General features: G+C 39.0%; 1 pseudogene; it reads right to left on the bottom strand.

Annotated features, from left to right (window-relative positions):
• Positions 1-802: 802 nt before the first annotated feature.
• LOC149190417 (arabinogalactan O-methyltransferase 1 pseudogene) lies at positions 803-1,872 on the bottom strand (annotated as a pseudogene).
• Between the last annotated feature and the right edge of the window lie 9,423 nt (positions 1,873-11,295).

Genomic DNA, 11,295 nt, shown 5'->3' with positions numbered 1-11,295 from the left:
TGAATACTAAGAATCCACATGAGTAAAATATATGTTGACTTCTGTAACAGTACCACATTTAAATACCCTAAAAAATTACTTAGACCGTGATAGAAACATTCAAGGGGAGTAAAAGTAAAAGAAACCCCAAGAGGGATTTTTGTATGGTTGTTAAAATTCAACCAAAAATATACATAATCCATTTAAGTAATTGGGAGATATATTTGATGGCCCATCAACCTAAGACTACATGCAGAGAGCCAGTAAACCATGCAAGTCAGGCTCCTAACCTAGAACAAGGAACATTTTGGAATTAATAGAGGACGGATTGAGCTGACCACTAGAAAATAAGAAGGAAAATCAAGAATCCTTCCAAACCTGCAAACAAATAAAGAGACATATTACAAATAATCTCAGAGCGTCCACCTGAAATACTTAACTTGGGAAATGTTAAAAGAGTAATACCTGTAAAGACTGAGAGAGGAACTATGTAGGGAAAGTTGAACTCTAACACCCTCAAGACCATTGAAAGCAAGAAAAATATTGAACACCTTGCCGAGCTACAAGATAACAAATAAAAAAATAAATTAATATTTACCTTTGTGGAAGGAATACCTTGCACCGTCATTGAGTTACCATTGCCGAGAACGACCATTGTGGTTATAGAATGATTACAATGAAATACTTCAGCAAAACCATAATGACACTAAACAACTGTGAACCAAGAAAAGCAGTAATTGATCTTACCATTTAGACAAAGCTCACTGAAGAGGACATGAAGGGCATGATTATTCCTTATTAGACAAAGCTCGCTGATGATGAGTAAACACTACAACCATTATTCCTTATTGCTCATAGGTGACGGACAGAAGAAGCCGTCAGTGCTACCGCTGGTGGGCTTCATCCTGGAAAATGGGGGAACCCTGAAATGCCAAAGCCTCCCCAAAGATCCCACCAGATTGCTGCTGCACAGGAACTCCCCGGCATACATTTGCTCCACTCTCCTATCAACATCATGAAGGAAAATATCTGTGGATCCTTCCTTCTTCCTGTTACTGGCCATCACGGCTGCCGTGAAAATGGCGGACATTCTCCCGGGCGCGGCATCGAAGTAACCACGGGGGGCGTCAATCATGATCATATCCCACTCCGTCTCGTAGATGAGCGCGGGCAAATTGGTGAGAGCGAGCTCGCATTTGGAGGACCTCAAGGCCCGGGTGGGGCTGCAGGAGGATCCATTTCTTCTGTAGTTGTGCAGCAGGGCGTCCGCCATGGACATTTTCGTTTGGTATTGGACGTGATAAGCTTCAATTCCTGGTTGGCTCTCCACGACTTTCCGTATCCAATTGGAGTCCTCTTCCAGGAAAATGGTTTTGCCATGGGCATTGAGGGCATTCCAAAGGGGGCTGTCGTAGCCGAGGCCGAAGACGAAGAAATTGCAGGGGCTTCTCACATAAAGTACTTCCAGGGTGAGATTGATTTCAGCTTTCTTCCGCTGGCGCAGGATCCTGCTCGTCACGTAGTGCACAAGCGTCCTCGCAACCTCGCCCGGAAGCCACTGCTGGTCCCGCTCAACCCCATGACCGGATGAAAGCGGAGAAGAAAAGGTGCAGCCTTTAGCGCCTTTACTAAATTCAAAATAAAACGGAATTTGGAAAACGGTGGTAGACGAGGAAGCCAACGGAGGTTGCAGGAGGAGACGGGACAGGTCTGACAGTGGTCGCAGATACATTGAATATTGGAGCTTGCCGGAGGTAGGGTGATCGAGTAGCCGGAATATGCATGGAGATGTATGGCTTTCATATGCAGATGTATCATGCCTTCAGATGCACGAATGTCCTGTCACAGGTACTTAGGGCTCATTTATGTTTCTATAGGATTGGAAATAGGAACTGCCGTGCGCTACAAGGCTTTGAATTCGTTCTTTCGCATTGGTTACTTTGAACATAGTCACACTTATGTATATGGAATAACAATGTCTGTACCTGGTCGGATTTTTATTTTTGCAATTATATTCTTGTTTTTTCTAATTTTTGTGAGACTTGAAGTTATGGAATTGGGAAGGCAGAACTATATTTTTTTAAGTGTATTTTTTTGAAAAGTTTCCTGGTTAAGATTATTATGTTGATTGCTCTGTTTATTTAAAAAAGTATTTCGCAATTTAAATTTAATTATAAATAATTATTAAATGGGTTACATAAATTTAAATTTCATGTAATATGTTTTAAATTCTATGGAATATGTTGTAATATTTATAAAAATATTTACAATTTAGGGATGAAGATTTATTCCCAAGTTAGCTATGTTTTTTTAATTAATTTATCTGAAATTAATTAATTAATGAAATTCATATCAGTATATGTTATATTGGGCATGTGGTCTCCATAAGCCATCCTTTTAGCCCATTGTATTGTAACAAAAGTTATTTACAAAGTACAAATTTTCATGATAAAGTGAGGATGAATTTCCATGATTAAAAATATTGTTAAATGTTTTCTTATATATATATGTATGGAAAAAATAAATAATATATATATATATATGAATGAAAAAAAATAATTTAAATATATTGTTGATATCATCATGTAGGATTATATAAAATTGTAAGATACTAAGAATCATATAAAACATTTAGTGAAGAAAAATCCAGCTTGCTATTGGGATTAACTTGGTGAGGGTTTGGAATAGAAAAATAGTAAAAATCCGCAAAAAATTGCCAAATACAATAACATTCATTTTATTTTATTTTATTTATTTTTATTTTTTATTTTTTAATATCTAAAGCATCTACAACATAAAATAAATGCATTGACACATAAATATGATAAAAGAACTAATATATAAGATGTGTAATATCATTTCTAGTGCTACATCACACATAACAGTGAATCATGTCCTGAATACTAAGTCCTGAGTCCCAACTCAGCCTCAAAATATCAACAAAAAATATGATAATGTATGTCATATCATGAGTCATAATGTCATATACAATGAAATGAACCAAATAACTAATACTATTGATTTCCTCTGCCCCTCTTGCGAGAAAATGCAATAGCTTTCCTTCTAGATGTAGATGGTGGTGGAGTTGGCAGTGGACTCTGTTGTGCTCTAGAAGTTGAAGAATTTGGAGATATAGGAAGTAGACCACATCCTCCACTGGTGACAGGGGTAGCCTGGGTAGGTGGTGTCACCTCCTCCTCCACCCCCTCCACTACCTCTTGCTCTAATCAATCAACGACCAACTCCATGAGAGGTCTCTTGGCCACAACCCTCCATGCATCAGTGGTGTCAATTATATCCAATGAGATGGCCCCCACAGCAGGTGTCCTCTCAAGTTGCCTCATCCATAATTGAAGATTGCAGTAGACGTAAATCATGTCATTAAGTCATTGGGACTCTAACCTGTACAAGGGTCATAAATTAATAAATTATTAATAATAAAATAATAATATAAAAAATATTATTAATGAATTCAAAAAATTAATTGAAAATTTGGAATATTTTAAGTTTTAACCTGTTGCTTTTTTTGGTGTGTATTTTTTCAAATACACTCCATTTGTGTTTGCATCTCGAGGAGCAATATGTTTGGCTGAGCACTCGAATGGAAAGCCTTTAGAGATTGGGTACTCTGCCACCATAGCTTCTCGACCATGCATCTACCACAAATAAGATAAACATAAGAAAAAAAATGAAATTTGAAAGTTGAAGTAAAGTATGAATTTATGAATTTGAAGAGACAATGAAATTTGAAACAAACTAAAACATACCTAGCATTTTAGTCTTCTTATCAACCACAACCATGTCAAAGCTATATGTGCCACCTGCCATCCTGCATATCTCAATTTCTTTGGAGATTTCTGCACATTCTGTTGGAGATGGCACCATTCTCTGAACAAAAGTGAAGAATCCATCCATGACCTCCACATCAAATAAGAAACCACAAGAGTAAGCAAATGCGGGGTTTAGATAGATCCTTGCAACATGAATGGGACGATGGAGTGTGTTGTTCCATCATCCATCAATCACTTCCCATAGGCTTTGTTGTTTCTCAAACCCCTCACCCCCCTTATCATCATAGTAGGTCCGAATGGATTCTTTGGCCCTATCCATGGCCTCATATAAGTAGCCCATTGCAGACTTGTCTCCATCGACTAATCGAAGAATCTTTACCAAAGGTTCAGTAATGTTGCATACCTCGTGCACTCCCACCCAAAATCTTTCTTGGTATGAAACTAACCTGCATATGGCCTTTCCCTCTGGTTTGTGGCTAAATGCCAAAGCACACCATTCATCTGAAAGAAACATTCTCTTCACATCCCACATTTGATTCAAGAGGGGTTGAAGATATAAGAAATTGGTGGCAAACTGTGTAATGACAAGGCGCACCAACTCCTTGTTGTTGGTAAATGTTCTCATCAAATGAAGCAGAGATGCATGATTATATATAATTTTGTAATTTTTTTGATGACTCAACAATATCCTTGACAAAATGAATTTTTCATATGTTCTCCAACATCAAATCAATGCAGTGTGCAACACAAGGTGTCCAAAATAAGGTAGGATGCCTTTCCATAAACATCTTGTCAGCAACAACATAATTTGCAGCATTGTCAGTTATGACTTGGACAACATGTTTTAGACTCACCTCCGGAATGAACACATCCAACAAATCACATAATAACTGTGCATGTTTGATATGTGCAGATGTATCAACGAATTTCATAAACATTGTCCCCTTGGGACAATTAACCAAGAAGTTTATAAGGCTTCTACCATTTTGATCAGTCCAACAATCTGACATAACAGTGCATCCTGTGTGTACCCATGATGCCTTAAACTCCTCCAATCTCTTGGTGCAGTCAACCTTTTTATTTTGAAGAATGTGCCCCCTAAAGTCATCATAAAAAGAGACTTTGTACCATGGGCCAACAATAGCAATAACATTGACCGCAGTCTGGAAAAATAGATTGTTCCTTGCAATACTGAAATGAATATCACTCTAAAGAAGAAACTTTCCCAACAACTTGTTAGCTTCTTTTTTACCCATTTTTTAATAATTGAAGAGATAGATGGTTGTGAACTAGGTGTGGTTCTAGGAACAAAAAATGATGAGGCAACTACAAGTTTGGTTGTAGATGATGATGTTGAAGTAGAATTAGTATCACTCTCATGTTCACCTCCCAATCCTAGCACTCTACTCCCTGCTGGTTGGCTCTTTAGAGCTGACTTTGACAATTTGGTTTGCTCTCTTTCTTCCAATGATTTGAAGGCTCTTCAGATGATTTTTGGATTTGTATTTGTGCAAGACCCTACCTCATGCCCATGAATTTATATTTGTGCAAGGCCCTACCTCATGTTCATGAATTTGTGCAAGGTGATACTTCAATCTGTATACGCCCCGTCATAAGATGCTTACATAACTTGCAAGTCAAGTTTGATCTATCAAAATCTCTATCGGTTCACCAAATTCCCACACAAGGTCCAATTTCCTTGGCATGTTTGTAACTTTGTTGAACTCTTGAGTTTTAATGTAAGATGAAGTTTGACGTTTGACGTTGAACCTAGGGCACAAGAGGAATTGGAAGTTAACAAAATAAAAATAAAATTTACATACAAGATATTGAATTTTTGATCAAAAAAACCTCAACTCAATGAAACAATAATGGAAAAAATACACATTCAAACCCAAGAAAAAATTATGGAAAAAAACTAGGGTACAGGAAGAAATTAAACTAATAAATCTAATAATCAAGTTTTCACATTTTTGACCAAAATAAACCCTTTCCACTATATGCAACTAGAATGAAAAAAAAACACAATCAAATCCAATAAAAAATCATTGAAAATAAATGGGTGATAGAAATCTAAGGAAAAACAAAAAAAAAACGCCCAAATTTGATGTTCATACCTGAAACCATGCTTTGCTGAAGAAACTTGGTTCAAACTTGAATTTTTCTTACTTGAGATGTGAAATTCCTTCACTTTTCTTCTCCCTTGCCCTTGTAGATGACTTCTCCTCCTCATCTCTCACTCTTGCCCTTTGTCTGAAAATAAAAATAAAAATAAAAACCACAAAATCACTCTTGAAAATTGTTGTTTTCACCTGCTACAATTTTTTCCAATCAAATCTTGGTATTTACAAAACAAATTGCGATTTTTTTTATGATTTTTTAAAACAAACAGATCAATAATTATATCGGCCGTGCAAAATTAAATCGCGATATTCACATCACTAATTTATATCTTAAAAATTTTCATCATCGTGTGTCCCAACTATATTTTTTTTAGTCTTGGATCTGAGGAGTAGATATTTTCTGTACTGGCCTATCCCGAAAACTTAATTAAAGTTGCGGTCTCTTGCGAGAGTAGAGATTTTCTCTTGATTCAATGACAGGTGGGGTAGACTCATCTGCCACAGAAGCAATGATCCAAGCCGCCATCATGGCTGAAAAAGCACGTGAAGTACCCAAGGTGTTAGCAGGGTGGCAAGCCACGGTGGACGATATGATCGTCAAACCTGTTTGGCTAGAAAAGGTTGCACCTTTTTCTGGTAAACCATATCAAAATTCTTTTAACCAAGGGGAGGCCACTTCTAAGGAAGTGCAAACAAATGAACAGGATTCCCATTATAACAAATCCAGGAATCCAGTAAAAACTGCTTCCCCTCCTAAAGCAATCTCTCTGGACAACTCCTTCCTTTCGGAAATAATCGATAGTCTGCAAAACCTTGCCTTGGTGGGCAGATGGTAGTTCCCGGAAATGGACGATGTGGCTATGAGGAAATGGCTTGATGACCGATGGAAACCTCTGATAGGTTATACACCCATTATTTCCCACCTAATGAAAGAATGGTATTGTTTCCACTTCCTAAAGGCTTCTGATTTAGAGGCTGTCTTCAAGAAGCCCTGGGTGCATGGTAGAAGTTTTTTATCGCTATTTAGATGGTATATTGGGTTTGATCCTTTAAAGAATACTCCATCAAATAATTTGATTTGGGTGAAACTTCCAAATCTGCCTTTGGAATTGTGGTCGACGGAGTCCCTCACAGAAATAGGAAATTCCATCGGCAGATTTGTGTATGTCGACCCATGGTGCAGAGGAGAAAAAGATAAGAGGATAGCGTGGATTCTCATTGAGAAGGTATACAAAGGAGGATACCCTGACCATATTGAGATTGCATGGGGTCGTTACAGAATCAAACAAAGGCTAGATTTTTGGGGAATTCCTTTCAGGTGCTCCTTATGTCATAGAACAGGGCACTTGATTAAAAATTGCAGGCGCCATCATATCCCCAAACCAAGGGTGGTCCATCGCAGTCTTGGAGCAGGTTCTTCCTTGCCTCTTTCAGAGTGACACTCTTCATCCTCCATAAGTTTTCCAGAGGTCGACCAAAAGGAAAATCAGGTTTCTGAAAATCATGATCCTAAATTGTCACAGAGGTACTCTTCTCGGGATATTCCATATGGGCCGGATACCCGTCAATCCTCCCAATCAAATCTTGTTTGTCCCGATGTTAACAGATCCCCATCGTTTGTTTGTGCTCCTACCCCTGAACCATTGGATGGAAAGGCTGTCCCTTCTCCTCCTCCCATGCACTTAATGGATTTTGTTGTCGGCTCTCATCCCATTATGATCTCATCTTCCTCCCCCACTCCTGACAAGAATCTTCCCTCATCTACAAAAGGCAAAGAGCCTTTGGTTACAACCACTCCTTTCAATTCTCCAGAGTCATCCCCTGTTAACAAATACGACAACGATATTGACTTTCTGCTAAGCAAAAAATCTCTTGAGTTGGAGCCTCTGACAATTCATAAACCCAATAGCCCTGCCTCTCTATTCATAAGTCCAAAATCCGCAAAGAATATTACAATCAGGAAAAAACACAATGGAGGTAGCCGACACTTTAGGGGGAGAATGATTGTTTTTGAGCACAGAGTAAGGAATTTATCTCTTGTTGATGTCCCTATTCAGGACGTGACTGATCTTCAGCCTCTTAGAGCAAGTATGGCTGGTGAGCCATCCAAATGAGTTTTATTGTCTCTATGAATATTAGGGGTTTAGGCGCAAACCCAAAATATCTAGCGCTAAAGGACATCTTCTATTCAGCTCATCCAAAAATCATCCTAATCTAAGGAAACCATGCACAATAGCCAGGTCTCTATTGCTTACTTTAGGAAAATGTTCCCTTCATGGTTCATGGTTTCATCTGAGGCTCGAGGTCAAGTCCTATGGGACCCTGTGTGGATCAAGGCCAAGGCCTATAAGTGTTTTGCCAGGATTCTTATTTCGGCTTCTATCAGAGGTCAAAGTCTAAATATCAACATTCTGAATACCTACGCGCCCTATAAGAACAGAGTTCCTTTCTGGGAAAAATTGTTTGCCTCGGAAATATTTGAACTTGATTATTTGATGATAGCTGGAGACTTAAATCTGACTTTAAGCTCTGATGAATGTTGGGGCAAATGCAGGAAAAAAGACCCGCTTGCTGACAGGATTAAGATGGAATTTTTAAATAAAAATTATGTCGACATTGTCCCCATAAAATTGATGCCTACATGGGATAACAGTAGGATGGGAGAAGCATATATTGCTAAGAGGATTGACCAATTCATTCTGCATGCTAGCATCATTGACAAAATGGGTATGCCCATATCATCCATAGGAAATGCCTTCACATCTGATCACAGGCCTATCTTCCTCGGCTGGTGAGAGAATGGATTCAGGCTGGGTTACCCCTTTAAATTTAATAAAATCTACTTAGAGGACCCAACGTTCAATGAAATTATTTCTAATTTGTGGAAGGATCTTTTGAGGTCAGACCTTTTCCCATTCATGACCTTTAGAGAGAAATTGGCATCTCTGAGGAAGGTGGCTAAGGAACGGCAACACCAAAAAAGGAAAAAGGACAGATAGACGCTTCTTGACATTCAAAAAGAGATGGACAGTATTTTAAGTGCTACATACCCAAATAATTTTCCTCTCAGCATCAAATGTCTCATAAGAGATCTGGAAAAAAGAAAACAAAAGCTTCTGGACCAGGAGGAGGCCTCATGGAGGCTCAAAAGCAAAGCAATATGGCTAAAGGATGGTGACCGAAACACTAGATTTTTTTCATAACTTTGCAAATGCCAGACGAGAGAAAAACGCGATTTGGAGAATCTGCAATGGTAGAGGTGGATTCTATCATTCCCAACAGGATATCACAAACGAAGCTATGAAATATTTTAAAAACCAATACAAAAGAAAAGAAGCAAATGGTTTTCAGGATATCCTCTGGGGTATCGAACTGGCCCCATTAATGTTCGATGATGCAAAGAATGAAAGATTTTTCCAGTCGATCTCTGAAGAGGAACTTCAAAGTGTCATCAAAGCTTTTAAAAAAGATAAAAGCCATGGGCCAGATGGCTGGCCCATAGAGTTTTTCTCTCATTTTTTCGACATCTTCAGAAGCGACCTATTGCGGATGGCGGAGGCATCCCGGATGTCCGGAAGTATTCACAACATCATCTCTTCTACTCTGATTTCCCTAATCCCTAAAAAGGCAGAGGTGGTCTCCTTCCAAGATTTCAGACCAATATCATTATGCAATATCTTGTTCAAAATTATCTCCAAAATTATTGCGGAGAGATTGAAATCTACTCTGGCCTCCTTCATCACTAAGGACCAACATGCTTTCTTAAAAGGGCGCAACATATTGGATGCAGTTGCCATTACTCAGGAAAGTCTGTTTTCAATGATATCTAGAAAGATGGATGCGGCCATTCTAAAAATAGATTTGCAGAAGGCCTACGATTGTTTGGATTGGGGATTCTTGAGATGTTTGCTGGCAAAGATTGGATTAAAATCTCATTCCATCAACTGGGTTATGTCTTGCGTAGAGAATGTTCGTTATTCGGTCATTATAAATGGAATGCCTTCTCCTTTCTTCTCAACAGAAAGAGGTCTTCGTCAGGGGTGCCCCCTCTCTCCTCTTTTATTTATTTTGGCGATGAACTCTCTTAGCCTTCAGATCAACAAAGCAGTTGATGAAAAGAGATGCAGGCCGGTCAGGATTTGCAAGGACATCTATTTATCACACAACCTTTTTGTTGATGATATTCTCATCTTTGCCATGCTGTGCAGAGCTTCCTGGACCTGCCTCAATGAAATTCTTGATAGATTCCAGAAAGCTACTGGTTTAGTTATCAACAAAGGAAAATCAACCCTTTTTCATAATGATACAAATATGGCAATGGTGTCCTAGATTGCTGAGTTACTGGGTATTGCTCAGAGTCCGATCATAGACAGGCTGAAATACTTGGGATTTCAACTAAAGGCTAAGGGCTACTCGAAAGCAGACTGGCAATGGTTATTGGAAAGATTCTATAAAAAGATATCAGGCTGGGAGTTTAAGACTCTCTCTCTGGCAGGCAGACTTGTTCTTACTCAGGCAGTCTTAACGCAATTAGCGGTTTATTGGGCTCATATTTTCTTCCTTCCAGCAAGCATCATAAATAAAATGAACAGACTTTCGGCAAATTTTCTATGGGGTGGAAAATCAAATCAGAGCAAAATTCATTTATCGAAGCTGGACAAAATCTCTATGCCTAAGAAGCTAGGTGGTTGGGGCTTGCTTGATATGCGATCCTTTGGAAGAGCGCTCTTATGCAAATCGCTATGGAGAGGCATTTTTGGCAATGGGCTGTGGAGTCTTTCTATTAGAAAGAAATACATGCAAGGAAAAGACCTGGAATTTTGGTACAGAAGGGGATCTATTGGAACCAGGAAAGGTTCAGCCATTTGGCTTAGCCTCAGAAAAGTCCAGCAATACTTTCTAGAGAACTTAAGATGGAATCTCTTCTCTAGCTCCCGAATCCTAATCGGTATCGATCCCATATTGAGTGGCCGAGAAGGCTTGTTTTTTCCTCAAAATCTATTAATTTTCCTTCACAGAAATGGATGCTTTACTTGGGATAAACTGATTGCATCATGGAATGGTCCCATACCATTATGGAAAGATGGTCGCGATCTTCACCTGCCAGGTCCGCTACTCCCGGTGTGGAATTCAATTAAAGAAGCTTTATGCAGCCTGGGAATCTATCGTTCTGGAACCAATGACCATCTGATATGGACCGTTCCAAAGGCAAAGATGCCTGTTCGTGTAAAAGACATTTATGCCGACATGATCTCTCCTAAAGCTCCAGGCTCCAACCCTCTTTTCCCTCCGTGCTTATGGAAGTCGGGGTGTCCTCTCAAAATGATCCTATTCTTGTGGCTGGTCTTTAACAACAGAAATCTGTCATGGGAGAACTTGAGGAGGAGAAACTGGCATGGGCC

This window comes from Pinus tabuliformis, chromosome 3_1, assembly GCF_031772625.1.
Source record: "Pinus tabuliformis cultivar Carrire ecotype Pingquan chromosome 3_1, CPIR1, whole genome shotgun sequence".
Classification (NCBI taxonomy): domain Eukaryota; kingdom Viridiplantae; phylum Streptophyta; class Pinopsida; order Pinales; family Pinaceae; genus Pinus; species Pinus tabuliformis.
The sequence above is the reverse complement of the archived record's forward strand: the minus strand, read 5'-3'. Positions and strand labels throughout refer to the sequence as shown.